Raw genomic sequence first — 25,045 nt, 5'->3', positions numbered from 1 at the left:
CTTGAAGTATTTATGTCTTTTGCAATAGTGAGATACTGACTTAAATATGCATATTAGGAAAAAAATGAGTAAAAGAGGCATTCAAGCATAATATTTTGTTTGTTGAAAATACTCTGAAGTTGTTTCTCTGAACATAGAAAGAATCCCTGAGTCCTGTAATAGCAGATGGTATTTTTTCCCATTATCATTCATGCAACAATGAGATTGCCATACATAGAAGAGTCTGATTCTTCACAAAATAGAAGACAGAAAGTGTCCTATTTGTGGAGATTTCTTGTTCAAGTAGTTGAACATTTCAGTGCATGGATTCCATCACTTAGCACCAAGAAAAAGAGGTAAAATGGGTTGGGGGAAGAAAAGAGACTGAGGAGGCTGTTCACCAGATGTGACAAGAGACATGAGACAAGGCAGCCACCTTGTCATCATAACTGGAAGGCAGGCTCTGAATTCTTGGGTGTGATCTCCTGACTCTAAAGTGAACAGCAGGAGAACAAAGGCGGCCAAGCGAAGACTGAGTCCTGAGGCCGACAGAGCACCTGTCAGGCAGGACCACTCAGTGATGGAGTCTCTGGGTCCCCAGGAGGCTGCTGACGTGCAGGCCACAGGCTGAGTCACAACTGCTGCTGCTTCAGGAGCACAGGCCTGGCCTCAGTCCTTCCCACAGTCTCTCCTGTGGGGCTCCTGCCTTGCCTGCGTGACCCAGGCCACTTCCTGTGAGAACAAGCCTTTGGAGTTAGGTCTGCAAAGGCCTCCCTACCCCTTCTTCCTGGGATGAGAGCCCGGCCCCTCTCATCTTGGCCCCTGGGTGGGTCCCCTCCCCGTTGACACATCATGTGGAGCCCCCATGCTGCTCTCAGCCCCCGTGAGTCCTGCCCTCGCCCTGAGTGCCTGCTGTTCTCACACCACCTACCGGGGGCCCTGCCAGCCAGCAGTCTGTGCTCAGTCAGGGGACTTGGTTAAACCCTCTAAGCATCAATAGGCCCTCAGCCTAGTGAGGGCCTCTCCCTTTTCACAATGTCACCTGACAGTGGGGCCCTCTCAGAACTCAGGGCTGAGCTTTCTGAGTTTTGCTCTCAGATGATATGGGGTCTTATTCACCTGCTCCATTTCCAGGGTGAGGAGGTTCAGTGAGGGGCAGGGGTTGGCTGGGATTAACTTTCCCCGTTCTCATGCCAGGCCCTGTGCCCCTGCCTTCCCTCTGAATTCTTCCCTCACTACCTCTTCTTGTAAAGGATACAGGCTATTATGATGCCCATTACGACGAAACGGGAGAGAACCCTGGTGGTGATCCAGGTGATGTGATTGATGGCTGGGGCCGGGGGCTGCACTGTAGAGGGTCCCGTGGTCGGTGATGCTGAAAGGAGAGGAAGAGTGAAGCCCTTGTCCAGACCCCAAGCCCGGCAGATGTCTCCTCACCCCACCGACTCAGGTACCCCTATTGTGCAGACAGTTTACACACATCACATGGAGACCCCTGAGAGAGGTCCCCAGGCGAGATGGGGGGAAGGGAGGAGGCCAGTACTCATGGGGCTCTGACAGCTAATGGGGGAGCAAGGTTTCCAACACAGCCACTCAGTCCTGCTGTGACATAGAGGTGGTGACATGAGGATGAAGTCCTCAGGAGCTGACAGCAGAGGTGGTATTGACAGATTTCCAGAAGTAGGATTGGTGACATTTAAAAGAAAATTCTGGAAAGAGTGTACAGTGAGAAATAAATCCCAGAAATCAAAAAGATGTCTACAGGTTTGGGATCAGCAAAAATCCATGTTCAATTGTCCAAAGGCCTGTGCTGTGAGGCAAGACTTCAGGAAGTGGAAGAGGAAGGAGGATGACAGAGGATCCCGGGTCATTGCTCTCCCGGGACAACTCACCTCTGATGGATCACTTAGTCAAACACACACACACGCGCGCGCACACACACACACACACACGAGGGGTGAGTCCATGTCACCATGAGAGGAGTATCACTTTCTCCTCCCTTCTCACTTACCCAAGGTCTTCAACATTTTCTCCCAGTGCACCATGAAATCCTGAAGCCAGGACCGACAGTCTCCCATGGAGACCTTCTTCAAGAAGTCGATCACAGCTCTGTCATTCTCCCACTTTTCTTTCATCCATTTTGCCTCCAGGGTGATCCACTCTCCAGTGTCCATTCTCCGAATCACAGTGGAGGCTCATTAGTCCATTCAAGCAAACGGCCAGGATCCACTGATGTGTCTGTTATCCTCACAGCAACATGTCGTCCTGGCCTGCAGGGTGAGAGGGTCTACCCCCACCATGGGAAAGAAAGAGCTCAGCCTTCGGGCTTGACAGATTCTTTGCCCCACCTGGATCCACCTCCCTTGGCCCAGCCAATGTGGCCCTGTGCTCTCCTCAAAGGCCACTCCTAACTGGACTACTAGGGAAGAACCAATATCCAATTATACTCTTTACTTATAAACAGTGAATGTAGCTGAGCCCCTAATCTGGCCCTCCTGTACTTCGACTTTCTAACTTACCTGTGACTGTTTGTTTCTCCAGTGTAAAGTCATGCAGTTGGTCCCTGATGTTTCTGAGTGTTTCGATCTGTGTTTCCCAGGCCTTTATGGTTTCACTTCTTCTCCCAATGGACTTGTGAATATGATCTTAGCATGACCACAATCATAGGAGAGATAAAGCTCTCCATCCACCTGGCCTTGAACCTCACACCATGGCTGTCTAGGGTCGACGGTGAAGTTATAGAAAAGAGAGTGAGCGTCTGTGAAGGCAAACCACAGTGAGGGTGAGGTTGGGAGAAGAAGACCCATAGGCCTCATCCCCCAGTTCTGTGAGAGCAGAGTACAGCTGCAGGGCTGGGCTGACTTAGCAGGACACCTCCGCCTGCCGCCCCCAGCCCCTCACCAGTTACGACTGAGGAAGACGACGAAGCCTCAGTCAGGCAAGAAGCACCACAACCCTGGATATGCCCCATTTCCACCCTGCTCACAAGCTCCGCACGTGGCACTAACCGACACATACGTTTCCCAGGGATGGGCCAGGCTGGTTCAGAAGGAAAGGCCTAAACCCAGAGGACTGTCAGCTTCTCTGTGAGTGTCCTGTGGGAGATGCAGAGGGTGAGGGGGCTGTTCCTGAGGAAGCGGATCACAGCCAGTGGGGCTGGGGGTGCAGAGGATGAGCTCAGAACCCAAATCTAGATAAGGGAGAGTTTATAATCACGGGTCACTGGGCTTAGCAAGGCTGGGGAGATGTGGTGATCTCCCACTAGGATGGGTCTTGGAAGCCGGGAGAAAGGCCTGTCCCATGCAGCATGAAAGAGAAAGTCCAGAACTTCCGAGGCAGGTAGTAGAGGAGGGGATCCAAGGCTAAGAGAAGTGAATCTGCCAGGGTGGACACGGTGTGAAAGGGCAGGAGAGTGTGCAATCCACCCGCTCCATGGGAAAGCCCGATGGACTCCATGGAGCCTGAGAGGAAGGCGTGGATGAGAAGCATCTCCAACAGCTCAAGGATGACTTGTGCAGGTCAGGGATGGTGGTAGGAGACCATGTTCCTGTGGGCTTCTATCAGGAACAGGGATGGAAGTTGTAGAAAAATCAGATTCCAAGTGGGGGGTGCTCTAGGGCAGCAGAAAAGTCGGTGCAGTGGTCAAAGTGGTTAGAGATTCTCAATGCCAGCCAAGGCCTGACTGCAGAGAATATGATGCCGGCTCATAGCATAGGCCGATCCTAAAGGCAAACAGATACGCAGGAACCTAGATACAAACTGTATCATTGAAAGATATAAAGAGAGACAGAACACAAGGCTATATGATCAGGAAGCCAAAGGCAGCTATCCCTACCAAACACCTGATCCAGGCCCATTTTCTGGATCTGAGCCACTTCTCAGAAGGTATCATCAGAGAAAGAAACCACGTTCTAAAGAGGAAGGCCCTTTCATCACACATCTAGTGCAAAAGTCCTTCCATTCTTTCCCAAAGAGCCACATGGTTATTTACTGGGGTAAGTGAACCTGCAGAAGCAGAAACTACTCTCACGTTCACACTGTACCTAGTGTGGTCCTAATATCAGGCACAGGAACCATAGCATCATCATGGTCCCCCAATTGTAGAAGCGATGCTCGAAGTACCAGGCCATCAATGGACAGCAGTCCCAGGTTCTGCTTACAGTGGTTATCACTGGGTCCACAGACCACACAGTGATCATTTCACATGCCCTGGACTTGTGACAGGCATGGACACCTGAGTAGCTAGTAATTATTGTGTGGTGAAGGCTACTGTATTAGTGAATTCCAGATTCAAACTTCAGACCGTACCTCCCCATCTGCCAATAGTACGTGTACACAATATCCTGGAGGAAATACAGAGACAAGTGCCAAGCTGCAGCCTCTCAAGGGCTGCAGGGGTGTGGTCCCTATCCTATTTCCATTTAATACCGCTGTGGCCTTAGGTTTCCTCTAATGGTACAGAAGAAATAGTTTAGGCTTCGCGGACCCTAGGTCTCTGCTGCAACCTGCTGTCCCAGCAAAAAAGCAGTCACAACTGGCGAACGATGAGCATGGCTGGAGCTGCTTCTTAGGTAGGTGACCCAGCAGAACTGGTGACATCAGAGGTATCTGTGGCCAGAAAGGTGTTATGTGTCATTTTCTACTTGAAGGCTCACAACACAGACCCTAAGTGTTGCAGTGGAGAAAGTCACACCATTTAAACATGGTTCCTGGTGTGGTCCTGGGGCCTGGCAGAGATGAGGCCTCTGGTCATGGAATGGAGTTGCCCATAGTGATGTGGGCTCATCAACCCCTAATTATTAGTTCAGCTAGGCCAGCCGTCATAGGATAGAAGTGGTTATGTGTTTTGGCATAAGCAGGGCCACCGGGAACAAATAAGACCCATCAGCAGCTGGCCTAGATGTGACACTAGAGTTGTTATATAGCCACTATCCTCTGCTCACACCTGTGGCTTCCCTTATGCCACTTTGGAACAAATAGCTACTCTGTAGCAAAGGAGGGGGGTGGTCATTAGTCCATAACTGCTGGATGATTTTTATTTTCCTAAGAAAAAGTACTGCATGTTGAAGACAAATCACTCCCAAAACTAGTGAAAGAAAGCAAAACTTTAAAGGTGAATCAACTGCATTACCTTGTAGAATTAAGAAAATAAAAAGCAGTTGGTAGTATGATTGCTAGTCCAAATATGTGTGTTTAAACAATTTAAAAAACTATTTATTTTGTAAGAATATACCTGTACCTCTAAGGCAACTATGCGTAAAAGATTTACACAAACATTTTCAGTTCAAGCTAATAAAACTGCTATTGAGAAAGTATTCCACATCAGTAAGTCTGTCTTAGAAAGTTCAGATGCTAAAGCATTCCTAAAGCTTGGTGTTCTGAAAGACAAATCTGCTTCTGTGATGCTGGGTGATGTATGTGACTGGCTGGCTCCAAGTGGGCCTCGACAGGCACCTTCCTCCTGACGCTGGGGGACTGTGAGAGGACAGTCAGACACAGGCCCCCAGGGCTGCATGGACCTCTGTGAGACACTGGGCCAGCTGCTGGAACTCCATCTCTCCTCTGGATCAAAGGCACAGCACAAGCCATCACACAAATAGTTCATCAGGACAGCTGATAATCTGGGGGCTATTTGGTAACCCTCTTTCAGGTACTGGGCCACATCAAATGGGTAGATGTCCACTTAGGGCGTTTGGCCAGAGTCATAAACACATGGGCTCTTTTAGTAGCAGCATGCTGACTTCTTAGTTGTGGCATGCAGGATCCAGTTCCCCCACCAGGGATCCAACCCAGGCCCCTGCACTGGGAGTGTGGAGTCTTAGCCACTGGATTACCAGGGAAGGCTGGAGAACTCATTATTAACCAGACTTTCAAAAGCCATCCATTGATCCCGTGTTTTTGTTGTTCCCCAGACAGTGAGAGTCCATGGGGAACAAGACTCTGGAGAGGGATTGGCTTTGCTCTTAACATGAAGTTGTCATCAATGACAGAGATTCTAGGAGCCAGGTCTTTGTGGAAGACTTCCCTTCTGACCAGGTAGCTCATTCCACAGGCAATCTGAACAGCCATGTGAACTAGCTTTTGTTGAGAAGTTTCCTGCTGACTATTTGCCTCTACATATTTGCACTGTCATAAAAACAATTTAAGATACCCCCAATTCATGTAAGGCAATCCACCATGGGCTTTTCCCCTTCTTATGTTCATACATGGCTAATAGGAAGATTTCTGTGATCTTGTAGCTCACAACTTTTAGGGAGCATGGTGGTCACCTGAATTTCAGAAGCTCGATCTCTAACTGTTTTTACAAATGCTTGTTGCTCTTTATCTGGATATTATTCATCTACATAAACCCCATGGGAAGTACACCAAAAGGTACCTTCTTAGAGTATATCTTTTGAGTTCCTCTCCCTGGATAGATATTTTGGTATCATTCACCTAAGCTCTGGCCTCCAAAAGAGCGACACTTCTCAAGTCGTACTCCTCTAGCCACAAGGCTGGATAACGGGAGATGGGAGCTGTATTGTTGGGTGTGTTGCCTCTCACATACTGAGACATCTGGGAACGACTGGGACTGAGACAGCCCTTGGGAACTACTGCTGGTGCTGATGCTATCTTCCAGTTCAATCCTTTTCACACTATGAAGATGCAAAACAGCTAATACTAGTACTACAAGAAATATACCTGGACAGCAAATCCCTAGGCTGATATAAAACACACGTGTAGACACGGCTGTAGACAAGGCTGCATGTACAGGATCATAAATGGGTTCTTCTATAGTGGTTTTGTCCAAGGCTGAAGTTTTCCTACCTCAATTTCTGGATGGCAACTTTTCCTTCATTTCAACTCTAAGACTGTGAAGCTTTTTGAAGTTACTGTCAAGTTGAGGTGCATTTAGTGTCATAACTTCAGAATCTACTTTGCCAGGACAGGACAGCTCGAGCCCAAACACTGATACAGTGCCTGGGAGTTCTGGGGGCAGGGGTGGGGGTGGTGGGGCCGGGCCGCAGGCAGCCTAGCGGACCCGAGCTGTACCAGTGGCAGCCTGCCGGATCCCCATCCCAGGGAGACTGCCCTGCACATCCATCCTGCTGTGAGTGCCCACCTCCACCGCCCAGGAGAAGGAAGCTAGGCCACTTGCTGCTGCCCACCTGGCCCGAGCACTTGAAAGATGAATAGCTCCTACCCCGGCCACCCTGCCAGTGTTAACTGATCCGTCATAAAGAGCGCTGGTCCTTCAAGGGCCCAGAGCAGTAGGAAAGGGACCTAATTCCCTTCAGCAGGAGTAAGAAGGGACCAGAGGCAGTAGGGAAGGGACCTACTTCAGTTCATCAGTACTACGAAGGGACCAGAAGGAGCTCTGTGCACAGATCATCAATTCAGTTCAGTCGCTCAGTTGTGTCCGAATCTTTGTGACCCCATGAACCACAGCACGCCAGGGCTCCCTGTCCATCACCAACTCCCGGAGTCCACCCAAATCCATGTCCATTGTGTCGGTGATGTCATCTAACCATCTCATCCTCAGTCATCCCCTTCTCTTCCTGCCCTCAGTCTTTCTCAGCACCAGGGTCGTCTCAAGTGATTCAGCTCTTCACGTCAGGTGGCCAAAATACTGGCGTTTCAGCTTCAACATCAGTCCTTCCAATGAATACCCAGGACTGATCTCCTTTAGGATGGACTGGTTGGATCTCCTTGCAGTCCAAGGGACTCTTTAAGAGTCTTCTCCAACACCACGGTTCAAAAGCGTCAATTCTTCGGGCCTCAGCTTTCTTTATAGTCCAACTCTCTCATCCGTACATGACCACTGGAAAAACAAAGGACTTGAGTAGACAGACCTTTGTTGACAAACTAATGTCTCTGCTGTTTTAACATGCTGTCTCAGTCGGTCATAACTTTCCTTCCAAGGAGTAAGCGTCTTTGAATTTCATGGCTGCAATCACCATCTGCAGTGAGTTTGGAGCCCAGAAAAATAAAGTCAGCCACTGTTTCCATTGTTTTCCCATCTATTTGCCATGAAGTCATTGGACCAGATGCCATGATCTTCGTTTTCTGAATGTTGAGCTTTAAGCCAACTTTTTCACTCTCCTCTTTCACTTTCATCAAAGGCTCTTTAGTTCCTCTTCACTTTCTGCCATAAGGGTGGTGTCATCTACATATCTGAGGTTATTGATATTTCTCCCGGCAATTTTGATTCCAGCTTGTGCTTCCTCCAGCCCAGTGTTTCTCATGATGTACTCTGCATATAAGTTAAATAAGCAGGGTGACAATTTAAAGCCTTGATGGACTCCTTTTCCTATTTGGAACCAGTCTGTTTTTCCATGTCCAGTTCTAACTGTTGCTTCCTGACCTGCATACAGGTTTCTCAAGAGGCAGGTCAGGTGGTCTGGTATTCCCATCTCTTTCAGAATTTTCCACAGTTGATTGTGATCCACACAGTCAAAGGCTTTGGCATAGTCAATAAAACAGAAATAGATGTTTTTCTGAAACTCTCCTGCTTTTAGGATGATGTAGCGGATGTTGGCAATTTGATCTCTGGTTCTTCTGCCTTTTCTAAAACCAGCTTGAACATCTGGAAGTTCAAGGTTCAGTATTGCTGCAGCCTGGCGCAGGAGGCGGCGGCTGTGACGGCGCAGAAGGGCAGATCATGGGCTTGTGGTTTTCAGGGCGGCTCTGGGTCCCTTTCCCGGGCTCCAGGACTCCCACTTCCCAGGGCCGGGCTGAGCCCTGGCGGGCCTCAACAGCATTTCCTGTACGTTCTGGCCCCCTTTTCTCCTAGCGTCACCTCCCAAAGTCCCCGCATTACTGCTTTACCAAGGCACCCCTGTTCTGGCCCGGAGAGCCCGCAAGCAGCCCGGAGGAGCCACTGAGTAGTAAAGGACCCAGGGGAAGGGAAAGAGGAGAGGGCGCACACCACCACCCCTGTTCAGGTCGTAACTCACCCAACTTCCCCTCGGGCCATCCCCCCACCCCCAGTAGGTTCATCCCGGAACTCACTGCCAGACGTCCCGCTGAACCAGACAATGAGAAGCAAGTCCAGGAAGCCAAGAAGCGTCTCGGGGCCACCCATCTCTCCCTTTGCCACCTGGATCTCGATTTTGCAGGAGTGGAGCATGCCAGGTCAGAGGAGCGGATCCTTTCTGGGGAGGCAGACACTGCACTTCTGGGGCCTCCGGCTTGCTCCGCCCGGACGCCCCGCCCCAGGCAAGGCCCGTGCAGTCATTAACCGGCGGCTTCCCCAGACTGCTAGCTCGCGACCAGAGTGTTGCCACTTCCTCCTCTTCCCACTTGTTTGAACGATTCGCGGTCTGATGGCCAGAATATTCCTAGTTAGATCATTTTGTCATTTTGGTCTCCCTAATTAATTGAAATTGATCAGAGGTCGTTAGGGAAGAATTTCTGGCAAGAAGATCATGGAGGGGAGAGCTCAAGGCTTCCTGCTTTCCCATCTGAGCTTGCCTTGGATGATCACTGACCTCTTCATTGTACTGAGTTTCCTTAGGGTTTTCCATACCGGCTCATGAAAACTTGAAGGAAGTTTTCAGCCAACCCAGTTATTACTTCCGGTGCCAGTTCAGGTGGCAAACTTAATTGATAAATGTCGTCTGTGTCCCGACCATTCCACTGACCTGCCCTTCTCTCATCTCCCTCTCCTCGGGCTTCTTGAGTCCCATAGACACAACAGTATTGAAATTAGGTTAGTTCATCACTCCGCAAGTAGCTTCGGTCTCATTTGTTTATTTTTCCTTCAAAATTTCAGTGCCAATGCATTTTGAAGAAGGATTCTGTGTAATTCTACAGGTTGTTTGCCCCTCCTTTTTTTTTTTTTTGTATAATTGTACAACCTTTGAAATTTGCATAAGTTATAATGATCCAGTATTATTTGTCTTTCAAAAAACAACAACAACAACTTTCTCTTCCTCCCAGCAACCATCTAAGGGGAATTAAAGTTCCTGAAAGAAGGCCAATTCAAGATGGCTTCTACTCTGATAGAAACAGAAAACAAAAAGATGAGGAAAAGCAATGAAGAAATGGGTCCTCATCAAACTTATATACTTTTGACAGCAAAGGAAACCATAAACAAAACAAAAAAAAGGCAAACTACAGACTGGGAGAAAAGATTTGCAAATGATGTCACCCTTGCAAGTACAAGGGCTTAATTTCCAAATATATGAAAAGCTCTTACAACTCAATAATCAAGACAGGGAACCCAATCAAAGAATGGGCAGAAGATCTAAATAGACATTTCTCCAAAGAAGGCATACACATGGACAATAGGCATGTGAAAAGATGCTCAATATCAATATTTATTATTTTTAATTAATTAATTAAAATTTTTTACTTTATATTGGAGTATATACTTAATTAAAAATGTGTGTTAATTTCAGATGCACAGCAAAGTGATTCAGTTATACATATACATGTATCTCTTTTTTTACAAATTCTTTTCCCATTTATGCTATTACAGAATATGGAGCACAGTTCCCTATGCCACACAAGTCCTTGTTGGTCATCTATTTTAAGTACAGTAGTGTGTATATGTCAATCCTAAACTCCCAGTTTCTCTCTCTCCATCACCTTTCACCTCTGGATATATGCCCAGGAATGGGATTTTGTATCATATGGTAGCTCTGAACCTGCCTGCAATGCAGGAGACCTGGGTTTAACCCCTGGGTCAGGAAGATCCCCTGGAAAAGGAAATGGCAACCCACTCCAGTATTCTTGCCTGGAGAACTCCATGGACGGAGAAGTCTGGCGGGCAACAGTCCCTCGGGTGACAAAAAGTCAGACACTACTTAGCAACCAAGTCACCACCACATGGTAGCTCTGTTTTCAGTTTTGAAAGGAATCTCCATTCCATTCTCCATAGTGCGTGTATCAGTTTACATTCCCACCAACAGTGTGGGAGGGTTCCCTTTTCTCCACAGTCTCTCCAGCATTTATTGTTTGTTCAGTTCAGTTCAGTCGCTCAGTCATGTCCGAATTTTTGTGACCCCATGGACTGCAGCACGCCAGGCTTCCCTGTCCATCACCAAGTCCCAGAGCATACTCAGACTCATAGACTTTTCAATATGGCCATTCTGATCAGTGTGAGGTTCCTTGAAGGGGGAAGGAGAATAAATGTCAGAGAATGAGCAGTAAAAGCTAAAGCGTCTCAGCCCCAGGATCCAGGACACCTACTGGGCAACAAGGACAGCCTTTAGGAGACAGAGCAGGGTGGGTGTGCGCAGGCCTCTCATTGCAGTGGCTCCTCTTGTTGCAAAGCACCGGCTCTAGTTTGCCTGGGCTTCCAAACCACATGGGTTTAGTCATCCTGTGGCATGTGGGATCTTCCCTGACCAGGGATCAAACCTGTGTCCCCTGCATTGACAGGTGAATTCCTAACACTGTCCCACCAGAAAGCCCCCACCACATCTTCTTTATCCATTCATTTGTCGATTGTCATTTAAGTTGCTTGTATGGCTTCTCAGGTAGCTCAGACGGTAAAGAATCTACCTTCTATGCGGGAGACCTGGGTTCATTCCCTGTGTTGAGAAGATCCCCTGAAGGAGGGCATGGCAACCCACTCCAGTATTCGTGCCCGGAGAATCCCATGGACAGAGGAGCCTGGTGGGCCACAGACCATGGGGTCACGAAGAGTTGAACACGACTGAGCTACTAAGCACACACACATTCTCCTTCCCCTGATGGTGTCTAGGCCCTGGTTTCCACCTCTTACCGTGGGCCCACAGTTCTCCAGCTGAATGGCCTCAGGTTCTGAGTCCTTGCCCCATGTCTCCCCCAGGGTCTGGGTCTGTTCTGAGCAGGCCTTCAAGGCATTAATTTTCCTCCAAGAGAAGAAAGGGTTTGGGCCTCTTATTGTCATAATGAAGGAAAGTCTGTCTCTCCAATGCCCGTGTGGAGCCTCCACCTCACATCAGTGCTGGAGTGACAAGAAGTGGTAGCCAAGTTAAGTGTCTGTGAGGAAACTCAGGTGCTAGCTGGCATGTGCTGACTCACTCTTCATGTGCTCCACAAAATTCGTCTGTTGCAGCTTTGGCCCTGAATGTGATGGTATCAGAAGATGCATGTGTGGGAAGTGATTGGTGGGTTCAGTTCAGTTCAGTTCAGTCTCTCAGTCATGTTTGACTCTTTGTGACCCCTTGGACTGCAGCATGCCAGGCTTTGCTCTCCGTCACCAACATCCAGAGCTTGCTCAAACTCATGTCCATCAAATTGGTGATGCCATCCAACCGTCACATTCTCTGTCATCCCCATCTCCTCCTGCCTTCAATCTTTCCCAGCATCAGGGTGTTTTCAAATGAGTCAGCTCTTCGAATCAGGTGGCCAAAGGATTGAAGTTTCAGCTTCAACATCAGTCCTTCAAATAAACACCCAGGACTGATCTCCTTTAGGATAGACTGGTTGGATCTCCTTGCAGTCCAAGGGACTCTCAAGAGTCTTCTCCAACACCACAGCTCAGAAGCATCAATTCTTCGGCGCTCAGCTTTCTTTATAGTCCACCTCTCACATCCATACATGACTACTGGAAAAACCATAACCTTGACTACACAGACCTTTGTTGACAAAGTAATGTCTCTGCTTTTTAATATGCTGTCTCGGTTGGTCATAACTTTCCTTCCAAGGAGTAAGCGTCTTTGAATTTCATGGCTGCAATTACCATCTGCCGTGATTTTGGAGCCCAGAAAAATAAAGTCAGCCACTGTTTCCACTGTTTGCCCATCTATTTGCCATGAAGTGATGGGACCAAATGCCATGATCTTAGTTTTCTGAATGTTGAGCTTTAAGGCAACCTTTTCCCTCTCCTCTTTCACTTTCATCAAGAGGCTCTTCAGTTCTTCTTCACTTATCCTATATCAAAAAGGCTGGAAGTTAGGGTTCACAAGGGGCTCTTATTGTATAGTTAAAATATGGCCCATTGTGGTGACCTGACAAACAAGGGATGAAGTCACAGTGGCCACATTGCCCTGATGCCCATCCTGTTTCTTCCTTAAGGTGATATCCTGTTTTTCCCTGCTGGTGCCAGTTTCTCAAGACTCCTTGACCACCCGACCATGAGAACCCTTGACTAAGTAACCACAATACCCTAGCTGTGGGCTAAAGATCAATTGTGGCCCCCTCCCTCTGGGAACAATTTCCCATCCATAGGATATAAGAAGGGTTGGCTGTAAAAAGAGAGCACCATTTTCTCTCTAAATCCAGTTGCTTTCTTTCTTTCTTATAATAAACCTTTCTCTGCCTGAATTCCTGGCTCATTCTCTTTTTCTCCACGCTCGCCTTACAGCACATGCATCTTGGGGAGGTTCCATGGACCAGGCAGGCGTGAAGAAAGAAACAAGATAATTGGCCAAAGGTAAACAAAGACCCGAAGGACTGTCCTACATAAGTAATTTACATCACCTTCATACTGAGCTCCTCCTCCCTCAGGATGCCTGCACTCCTCTCCGGTGTGTGTCTCTGCAGAACTTGTGACATACTGCACTCCTCCTCATTATAGACAATGCCCATGCCCTTTCTCTCTGGGTATTTATTTCTGCCTTGCTTCTGTCTTAAATAAACAGCCAGTTTTTCTATGTTCTCTCTCAAACATTGTGCTGTGTTTATAAGCTTTGTACCTATTTTACAGTTTTTGCTTCCTTGGAACATTCTTGCTATCAAATGGGGGAAAGAACCAGGGCCACTTTGCTTCTAGCCTCTAGTCCCTGGTGGTCTTGTGGCTAGGGTTCCGGGATTTTCATCCAGGCTACCATGGTTCAATCTCTGCCCAGGGAAAAAAGGTCTCTCTTCAGGACAACTCACTCCTCTCCCTCCAAAATCTCTGGGAATATTTCAGTTCAGTTCAGTTCAGTTCATTCTCTTAGTCATGTCCAACTCCTTGTGACCCCATGAACCACAGCATGCCAGGGCTCCCTGTCCATCACCAACTCCCGGAGTCCACCCAAACCGACGTCCATTGAGTCAATGATGCCATCCAACCATCTCATCCTCTGTCATCCCCTTCTCCTCCTGCCCTCAATCTTTCCCACCATCAAGGTCTTTTCCAATGAGTCAGCTCTTCGCATCAGGTGGCCAAAGGATTCGAGTTTCAATGTCACCATCAGTCCTTCCAATGAACATTCAGGACTGATTTCCTCTAGGATGGACTGGTTGGATCTCCTTGTAATCCAAGGGATTCTCAAGAGTCTTCTCCAACACCACAGTTCAAAAGTATCAATTCTACAGCGCTCAGCTTTCTTTATAGTCCAACTCTCACATCCATACATGACCACTGGAACAACCAAGGCCCTGACTAGAAGGATCTTTGTTGACAATGTGATGTCTCTGCTTTTTAGTATGCTGTCTCAGTTGGTCATAACTTTCCTTCCAAGGAGTAAGCATCTTTGAATTTCATGGCTGCAATCAGCATCTGCAGTGAGATTGGAGCCCAGAAAAATAAAGTCTGACACTGTTTCCACTGTTTCCCCATCTATTTGCCATGAAGTGATGGGACAAAATGCCATGGTCTTAGTTTTCTGAATGTTGAGTTTTAAGCCGACTTTTTCACTCTCTTTTTTTACTTTTAAGAGGCTCTTTAGTTCTTCTTTACTTTCTGCCATTGGAGTGGTGTCATCTGCATATCTGAGGTTATTGATATTTCTCCTGGCAATCTTGATTCCAGCTTCTGCTTCTTCCAGCCCAGAGTTTCTCATGATATACACTGAATATAAGTTAAATAAGCAGGGTGACAATATACAGCCTTGACGGACTCCTTTTCCTACTTGGAACCAGTCTGTTGTTCCATGTCCAGTTCTCACTGCTGCTTCCTGACCTGCATATAGGTTTCTCAAGAGGCAGGTCAGGTGGTCTGGTATTCCCATCTCTTTCAGAATTTTCCAGTTTATTGTGATCCACACAGTCAAAGCCTTTGGCATAGTAAAAAAAAAAAAAGCAGAAATAGATGTTTTTCTGGAACTCTCTTGCTTTTTCCATGATCCAGCAGACGTTGGCAATTTGATCTCTGGTTCCTCTGCCTTTTCTAAAACCAGCTTGAACATCTGGAAGTTCATGGTTCACATATTGCTGAAGCCTGGCTTGGAGAATTTTGAGCATTACTTTACTAGCATGTGAGATGAGTACAGTTGTGCAGTAGTTTGAGCATTTTTTGGCATTGCCTTTCTTTGAGATTGGAATGAAAACTGACCTTTTCCAGTCCTGTGGCCACTGCTGACATTTCCAAATTTGCTGGCATATTGAGTGCAGCACTTTCACAGCATCATTGTAAGGATTTGAAATAGCTCAACTGGAATTCCATCACCTCCACTAGCTTTGTTCATAGTGATGCTTTCTAAGGCCCACTTGACTTCACACTCCAAGATGTCTGGCTTTAGGTGAGTGATCACACCATTGTGATTATCTTGGTTATGAAGATCTTTTTTGTACAGTTTTTCTTTGTATTCTTGCCATCTCTTGTTAATATCTTCTGCTTCTGTTAGGTCCATACCATTTCTGTCCTTTATCGAATCCATTTTTGCATGAAATGTTCCCTTGGTATCTCTAATTTTCTTGAAGAGATCTCTAGTCTTTCCCACTCTGTTGTTTTCCTCTATTTCTTTGCATTGATCGCTGAGGAAGGCTTTCTTATCTCTTCTTGCTATTCTTTGGAACTCTGCATTCAGATGCTTATATCTTTCCTTTGCTCCTTTGCTTTTCACTTCTCTTCTTTTCACAGCTATTTATAAGGCCTCCTCAGACAGCCATTTTGCTTTTTCACATTTCTTTTTCTTGGAGATGGTCTTGATTCTTGTCTCCTGTACAATGTCATGAACCTCTGTCCATAGTTCATCAGGCACTGTATCTATCAGATCTAGTCCCTTAAAACTATTTCTCACTTCCACTGTATAGTCATAAGGGATTTGACTTAGTTCATACCTGAATGTTCTAGTGGTTTTCTCCACTTTCTTCAATTTCAGGCTGAATTTGGCAATAAGGAGTTCATGATCTGAGCCATAGTCAGCTCCCAGTCTTGTTGTTGCTGACTGTATAGAGCTTCTCCATCTTTGGCTGCAAAGAATATAATCAATCTGATTTCAGTATCAACCATCTGATGATGTCCATGTGTAGAGTCTTCTCTTGTGTTGTTGGAAGAGGGTGTTTGCTATGACCAGTGCATTCTCTTGGTAGAACTCTATTAGCCTTTGCCCTGCTTCATTCTGTACTCCAAGGCCCAATTTGCCTGTTACTCCAGGTGTTTCTTGACTTCCTACTTTTGCATTCCAGTCCCCTATAATGAAAAGGACATCTTTTTTGGGTGTTAGTTCTAAAAGGTCTTGTAGGTCATCATAGAACTGTTCAGTTTCTTCAGTGTTACTGGTTGGGGCATAGACTTGGATTACCGTGATACTGAATGGTTTGCCTTGGAAACAAATAGAGATCATTCTGTCATTTTTGAGATTGCATCCAAGTACTGCACTTCAGACTCTTTTGTTGACCATGATGGCTACTCCATTTCTTCTAAGGGAGTCCTGCCCACAGTAGTAGATATAATGGTCATCTGAGTTAAACTCACCCATTCCAGTCCATCTTAGTTTGCTGATTCCAAGAATGTTGATGTTCACTCTTGTCACCTCCTGTTTGACCACTTCCAATTTGCCTTGGTTCATGGACCTGACATTCCAGGTTCCTATGCAATCTTGCTCTTTACAGCATCTGACCTTGCTTCTATCACCAGTCCCACCCACAACTGGGTGTTGTTTTTGCTTTGGCTCCATCCCTTCATTCTTTCTGGAGTTATTTCTCCACTGATCTCCAGTAGCATGTTGGGCACCTACCAACCTGGGGAGTTCATCTTTCAGTGTCCTGTCTTTTTGCCTTTTCATACTGTTCGTGGGGTTCTCAAGGCAAGAATACTGAAGTGGCTTGCCATTCCCTTCTCCAGTGGACCGCATTCTGTCAGACCTCTCCACCATGACCAAACTAGGGTCTGGCTGCTTCCCACTCTAAAGCCATTAGAGAGGTCTTGTTGATGGAAAGGAAAGTTTGCCTTATTTTGGATGCCAGCAATGGTGGAGGGGAAGAGGGTAGCAGACCTCCATGGTGGCTCAGTGGTAAAGAATCTGCCCAGAATCCACCCATCAATGCAGGAGGTGTGGGTTCAATCCCTGCCTCAGAAAGATTCCTTGCAGAAGGAAATAGCAACCCACCCCAGTGTTCTTGCCTGGGAAATCCCATGGACAGAGGAGTCTGGCAGGCTACACTCCATGGGGTCACAAAGAGTCACATACTTAGCGACTAAACAACAAATGGAGGTGAGCGGGGTGTGGGAAGGATGGACATCTGTCCAAAGGCTGACTCCCCCCAACTGACAATAAGTGGGCAAGAACTTTTATAGACAGAGGGACGGGGCTGCATGCAGAAACAGCACAGTCAGCTCTGACAGTCATCTCCAACTTGGTCATGGATGGTCTGACCAGAGTCATCTTGATTGTTTCAAGGACAATTAATCTTTGGTTCCATGGTTGGTTTGTTCTCATCTCCTTGAGGACAATTCTTGGAATTGTGGCAGCTTATTTCATGGCTACAGTCTGGTCATCATGTAGCTAATTTCTTCCAACCGGTGGGAATTTATGTATCTATAAGACAGTTCACAGGATAGAGCTCAGAATATTATCAATAGCCCTTGAGAAGGACCTCAAAGTCCTTGACTACACTTAATGACTACATTATTCTTATTTGGTCTCCTTTGACTATTTTCCTTAGTTTCTGTATTTTCTCACTTCTCTGATTAAGCTTAGTGTGTGGCTAAAGCTTTTCTATGGACAAAAGGCAGGCTGAGGACATGGTGGGGCAAGGACCATAGGGTCCCACTCTCTTTCATCGGAATTCCTTCTACAGTTTGAGGGAAGGGAAACAATTTCCCTCACTCTATCCTGAGGGGAACAAGCTGGTCCCTTACGTGGGGTGAGGGTGGGGGCTGATCCGTGGGTCAGGCAGGAGGGGTGGCTTAGGTGGTCTGACCACCCCGTGGGTGTGTTGGCTTATACGCACTGCCTTGCTTTTGCTCCCAACACCTCAGTAGTGGCAGCTGGGGTTTGATCTTTTTGTATCTTGTTGCTCATAATTTGTGCCAACTGTGCATACATGCAGCACTTTTTCTCCCTTTATAGTGTCTTTGCATTTTATGCTTCATGAGACCTTTGTCCAGGTCCCAGCCTGTCTCAGGTGTGACAGAAGCAGGAGGAGAAGAGGAAATTCTGGCTTGGACTCCCCGGTCATAAACTTTCCCATGGTCTATACTCAACACCTAGAAAATGATTTCTCAAAATAACTGAACCCCCTTCCATCTGATTTCATCAATCTAGTTAATTGGAAGAACTGCTGTATGGAGTTAATTTCCCAGTGTGTAGTGAATTAACTTCGCATCCAGATATCTAAAACTGGTTCTGGCCACATGCCATCCTTGTGGGATGAACTGAGGAAATAGTCACTGAACTCAATTACTGTGCTCCATGGTTCAGATGAAGAGTGTGGTTGACACAGAGAGAGAGATCCTGGCCACACTGTGTGAGGAGATTCTCAACAGGGGCAGCTGCTGTCTCCGTGCCTGCCAAGTTCCCATTTCTCAGCAAGAGCCCAATAAATAGTTATTGAATGAATACATGTTCAGTTACTGCTTATTTTCTAGTGTTAATGAATATGTTATCAGTCCAGGATCATCAATAGATGGTAAAATTATGGGCTGAAATATTGTCATGGAACAGGATATTCCTGTTTTATAATAGAGGAATATTATAATATTCCTATTATTATTACTGTTTTATAATAGAGGAATATCCCTCTATTCTAACACAGAAGTGAAGTTTCAACCCACTTTTTTTTGTCTGTGCAAATATCAGAATCAAACTCACCTTTTATTTTTATCATTATCATCATCATGATCACTTGCTAGTCAGTATCTTATTGACATTCTGGAGACTTTGGTTTGACCTCCTTTATCCTGACTATTGGGAGAAGGCAATGGCTCTTCCTTATGTGAGTTGCTGTGTGGTTTCCACTGGCGTTATTTTGAGAAGTGTGACCAGGGTAACCTTAATACTTCTTTTAGCTGGACTAAACTACCAGACCACCTGACCTGCCTCTTGAGAAATCTGTATGCAGGTCAGGAAGCAACAGTTAGAACAAGACATGGAACAACAGACTGGTTTCAAATAGGAAAAGGAGTACGTCAAGGCTGTATATTGTCACCCTGCTTATTTAACTTATATTCAGAGTACATCATGAGAAACGCTGGACTGGAAGAAACACAAGCTGGAATCAAGGTTGCCAGGAGAAATACCAATAACCTCAGATATGCAGATGACACCACCCTTATGGCAGACAGTGAAGAGGAACTAAAAAGCCTCTTGATGAAAGTAAAAGAGGAGAGTGAAAAAGTTGACTTAAAGCTCAACATTCAGAAAACGAAGATCATGGCATCTGGTCCCATCACTTCATGGGAAATAGATGGGGAAACAGTGGAAACAGTGTCAGACTTTATTTTTTTGGGCTCCAAAATCACTGCAGATGGTTACTGCACCCATGAAATTAAAAGATGCTTACTCCTTGGAAGGAAAGTTATGACCAACCTAGATAGCAATATTGTAAAGCAGAGACATTACTTTGCCAACAAAGGTCTGTCTATCCAATGCTATGGTTTTTCCTGTGGTCATGTGTGGATGTGAGAGTTGGACTGTGAAGAAGGCTGAGCACAGAAGAATTGATGCTTTTGAACTGTGGTGCTGGAGAAGACTCTTGAGAATGCCTTGGACTGCAAGGAGATCCAACCAGTCCATTCTGAAGGAGATTAGCCCTGGGATTTCTTTGGAAGGAATGATGCTAAAGCTGAAACTCCAGTACTTTGGCCACCTCATGAGAAGAGTTGACTCACTGGAAAAGATTCTGATGCTGGGAGGGATTGGGGGCAGGAGGAGAAGGGGAAGACAGAGGACGGGATGGCTGAATGACATCATTGACTCGATGGACGTGAGTCTGAGTGAACTCTGGGAGTTGGTGATGGACAGGGAGGCCTGGCGTGCTGCGATTCATGGGGTTGCAAAGAGTTGTACACGACTGAGCAATTTAACTGAACTGAAACTTGAGATGAAGTTTGACCTCATTCCAGGCTCTAGGCCTCTAACTTCCCTTTTCTTAGAGCGTTTTACTTCAAAATCTTGTCACTTTTTCTCTTACCAGTTTTACAACTCAGGACTGTTTTCTCAAAGCCCAGGGAGCCATCTCTTTCTTTCTTTCTCTTAAGGTGACTTATTAAGGCCACTTATTACTTAAATATGCTAGCATACTCTATGACCAAGCCCACCCAGATGAAAGGAAGAATGAGAACTAAGACAAGCTATACACCTAGTGGAAAAGGAGTCAGTGAAGGATACTAATTTGCCAGTCTATGTAACATGAGCTTTTCTACTGTGTATTATCTAACAAGATATAACTTCCTTTGCTGTTGCTGCTGTTTAGTCCCTAAGTCATGTCCAACTCTGTGAGACTTCATGGACTGTAGCCAGCCAGGCTCCTATGTCCAAGGGATTTCCCAGGGAATAATACTGGAGTGGCATCTGTTTACAGATTTTTTTTTTGGTTGCCCTGGGTCTATGTTTCTGCGGGCAGGCTTCCTCCAGCTGCAGCTAGCAGGGGCTCCTCTCTAGCTGCAGTGCTTGGGCTTCTCATTGGGGTGGCTCCTCTTGTTGTGGAGCACTGGCCTTGGGCATGTGGGTTTCAGTAGTCACGGTATTGGTTTCGGCAGTTAAGGCCTGCAGGCTCTAGAGTGTGGGCCTTGGGAGCCATCTCTGAATCTGAAGTATTAAAGGAGATAGGGCTGGCATCTCCCAGTCTCTGTAGGAGGGTAGGAGCCTATATTTGGCTCCCAATGAAAGGTTGTTGTTGAATCACGCGAATACACCGGGATTCTTGGCCCCCGGAGGAGAAGAATTCAATCCGGGGCCAGAGACGAGGCTTGATCGCTCAGAGCTTTTGTGTAATAAAGTTTTATTGAAGTATAAAGGAGATAGAAAAAGCTTCTGACATAGGCGTCAGAAGGGGGCAGAAAGAGTACCCGCCTGCTAGTCTTCAGCTGGATGTTATATAGTCACTAGCAGTCTGTTAATGAAAGAAAGGAATGTCTTAAAATTCAGAATGGCACCAGGCCCCTCACCCATAAGATGCATTTTGGGATAGTCTTGGCGCCAAATGGTTTATCCTGGGCCATAAAATGATTAACTTGAATCTTGAAGAAGGGCAGACCACCATACAAATAGTTTCATTTACATAGATTAGGGGAACAATATCCATACTGGTTTGTCAAGTAGCTTCTGGGCCAAGAGGTGGAACCGACTTGGAGACAGACTTTGGGGTAAAGGCATAGTACATTAGCGTAGCTTAAGACGAACATTTCCATAAGAAAAAGGCATTGGTTATCTCTAGGCTCAAGAATAGCTAACTTCAGGTGAAACCAGGTGTCATTATGGCAACACAGTATTTTAAGAGAAACCTCCCTTTAAATTTGTATTAGAGAAGGAAAAAAATATTGCTAGTTTGTTTCCTCCTGCCGCTTAAGAGAGATAAAAATGTCTGACACTTGCAGGCTATTTCCTCCATTTGGAGAACCCTGGCCTTCCTGCCTGTTACCCTCTCACCAAGTAGCCCAGCTGGTAAAGAATCCACCTGCAAGGCGGGAGACCCTGGTTTGATTCCTGGGTTGGGAAGAGACCTGGGAGAAGGGATAGACTACCCACTCCAGTATTCTTGGGCTTCCCTTGTGGATCAGATGGTAAAAGAATCCACCTGCAATGCGAGAGACCCAGGTTCAACCCTTGGGTTGGGAAGATCCCTTGGAAGAGGGCCTGGCAACTCACTCCAGTATTCTTGCCTGGAGAATCCCTGTGGGCAGAGGAGCCTGGAGGGCTATAGTACGTGGAGTCACAAAGAGTCAGACGGACTGAGCAACTAGGCCCAGCACAGCACAGGAGCCTGTACTAGTCAGCTGGTCCTGCCATACAAAGGACCACAGACTGGATGGCTTACCCAACAAACACAGGTTTTTCTACAGTTCTGTAGGGAGGCAGTCCAAGATCATGGTGCTGGAGGGTTTGTATCTTTATAAGATCAATGTATCTCATTTTTTGATGCATTTCAAACTTGAAGACAATACAACATTTGCCTCAAACACTTCATCATGTAGTTCAGGAACTAATAGTCTTTTCTGCCTTTGAATCTGTACTCTGTTTCCTCATGTCACCTTGAACTTCTAATTTAATGAATACTGCTGCATTTTCTTTAATGGACTGTATTAATTTTTTAGTTTTAATATTTAAAGTTTAATGTTTAAAATTTAGTTTCCGAGGATAGAAATTAAGATGCATCATTTTTATTTTTTGGCTATGACATGAGGTCTGTAGGATCTTGTTCCTTAACCAGGGATCAAACCCCTACCCCTAGCAGTCTAAGCATGGAGTCTTTACCACTGGGCCCCAGGGAAGGCCCCGATCCACCATTTTAATATATATACATATATATTTATATATAAATATATACTTATAATATGGATATTATAAACATATTTTATTTTTACCTTTAATCTCAGTAAGAGATAAATGATCACTAAAGGGAGCCTCCCCAACTGCATAAATAGTACAAACTGAAGAGCTCTGGTCCATGGATGGAAATGAAGAAAGAACATAAGATAAAAATAGACATCAGGAATCAAGACAGCCTTTCATTACCATCCCTTTTGCTTGTTGTTATTAGTGTTAGTCCTGTTCAGAATGATCATCTCCAATACATTTTTAGGGGATATATCAACCAGTTCAGTTCAGTTCAGTTCAGTCGCTCAGTCGTGTCTGACTCTTTGCGACCCCACGAATCACAGCATGCCAGGCCTCCCTGTCCATCACCAACTCCCAGACTTCACTCAGACTCACGTCCATCAAGTCAGTCATGTCATCCAGCCATCTCATCCTCTGTCGTCCCCTTCTCCTCGTGCCTCCAATCCCTCCCAGCATCAGAGTCTTTTCCAATGAGTCAACTCTTCACATGAGGTGGCCAAAGTACTGGTGTTTCAGCTTTAGCATCATTCCTTCCAAAGAACACCCAGGGCTGATCTCCTTCAAATTGGACTGGTTGGATCTCCTTGCAATCTAAGGGACTCTCAAGAGTCTTCTCCAACACCACAGTTCAAAAGCATCAATTCTTCGGTGCTCAGCCTTCTTCACAGTCCAACTCTCACATCCATACATGACCACAGGAAAAACCATAGCATTGACTAGACGGACCTTTGTTGGCAAAGCAATGTCTCTGCTTTTGTATGATATCAACCAGGCTCCCCTCTAATTTTCAGAAAATGATAGGGACCTCAGCTCCAGAATTCTCCCAGGGGACTCGTGAATGTGATGTTAGCAAGACCACAGTCATAGGAGAGAAAAACCTCTCCGTCCACCTGGCCTTGAACCTCACACCATGGCTGTCCAGGTCTGGGCTGAGGATTGATGGTCAAATTATAGGGAAGAGAGTGAGCATGTGTGAAGGCAAAACACAGTGAGGGTGAGGGTGGGAGAAAAAGACCCATAGGCTCCTCCCCCAGTTATGTGAGAGCGGAGTAAGGCTGCAGGGCTGGGCTGACACAGCAGGATGGCCCCGCCTGCCCCACCACCCCAAACACACCCCAGGTACTGGCTGAGGAAGAGGAGGAAGCCTTGATCAGGCAAAAAAACCACACGGCCCTGGATATGCCTGTCTCCACTCTATTCAAAAGCTCTACACCTAGCATGAACTGACACAATTTTTTCCAGAGGCGGGCCAGGCCAGCTCAGAAGGAGAGGCCTAAACACAGAGGACTGTGAGAATGTCTCTGAGTGTCCTGAGGAGAGATGGGGAGCCTTTGGAGGCTGCTCCTGAAGAAGCAGGATCACAGTGGATAGCAGGATGAGCACAGAACCCAAAGCTGGAGAAGGGAGAGCTCACAATTAGGGGTCACAGGACTTAGCAAGGCCAGGGAGATGCTGCTGATCTCCCACTAGGATGGGTCTTGGAAGCCTGGAGAAAGGCCTGGCCCACCTGGCATGAAAGAGAAAGTCCAGAACTTCCAAGGCAGGTGGTAGAGGAGGGGATCCAAGGCTCAGAGAAGTGAATCTGCCAGGGCGGACACGGCATGAAAGGGCAGGAGAGTGTGCAATCCACCCGCTCCATGGGAAAGCCCGATGGACTCCATGGAGCCCGAGAGGAAGGCGTGGATGAGAAGCATGTCCAGCAGCGCAAGTGAGATCTGCTGGGACTTGAAACCTAGATCTGTAGACCTTCGCTCTAGTGCTTGCACCTGGACAGTGATCTCCTCCAGCAACAAAATACAAAGAAATTATGAGGGACTGAAAATAACTGCATGCATGCCAAGTTGGGCTTAATTATGAATGAAAAGATAAAACACCCAACTGGAAAAGCAGTGCGGGGTATGATCCCTGCACAGGGCACTGCCACGACGGTGGGCAGACCACCTAAGCCATCCCTCAGGTCCTAAGCCTTGACCTGCCCCTACCCTCACCCATATAAGGGACCAGCCTGCCTCCCCCACCGCCCTCCCCCCAAGGGAATGAGCAAGGAAACCTGTTGCTTGTGCCTGCGCCCTCACACTGCAGCACGTGTCCCAGTGAAGCCTCGCCTAAATTTCTTATCTGGCCTCTTATCCACTTCTATCCATTAGGGTTCTGTTCGTGCCCTCCAAGAGTCTATTTCCCCAGTCCTGTGTACGTTCTGGCAGCTCTTTGGTGGAGTTAATGGCGACCTCCACCAAGAGGACTTATGCAATACCCATGTCTGCAGCACCAAGCATACCCAAGTCTGCCGAACCCAGAGCCCCTGCCCCTGCGGCATCATTGACTCAATGGGCATGAGTTTGAGTAAACACTGGGAGTTGGTGATGGACAGGGAGGCCTCGCCTGCTGCAGTCCATGGGGTCACAAAGAGTTGGACATGACTGAGTGACTGAATGAACTGAACTGAGGCCAAGAAGCCTGGTCGCTAACATACTCTGTGGCAACCATGAAGGGCTACTGTC

General features: G+C 46.7%; 2 pseudogenes; both read right to left on the bottom strand.

Moving 5' to 3' along the window:
• Positions 1-203: 203 nt before the first annotated feature.
• Positions 204-9,181, bottom strand: LOC107131242 (UL16-binding protein 3-like; annotated as a pseudogene).
• LOC112445497 (tyrosine-protein kinase RYK-like) lies at positions 4,665-8,935 on the bottom strand (annotated as a pseudogene).
• Positions 9,182-25,045: the final 15,864 nt, after the last annotated feature.

Source organism: Bos taurus, unplaced genomic scaffold (assembly GCF_002263795.3).
Source record: "Bos taurus isolate L1 Dominette 01449 registration number 42190680 breed Hereford unplaced genomic scaffold, ARS-UCD2.0 Leftover_ScbfJmS_1554, whole genome shotgun sequence".
Lineage (NCBI taxonomy): Eukaryota > Metazoa > Chordata > Mammalia > Artiodactyla > Bovidae > Bos > Bos taurus.
The sequence above is the reverse complement of the archived record's forward strand: the minus strand, read 5'-3'. Positions and strand labels throughout refer to the sequence as shown.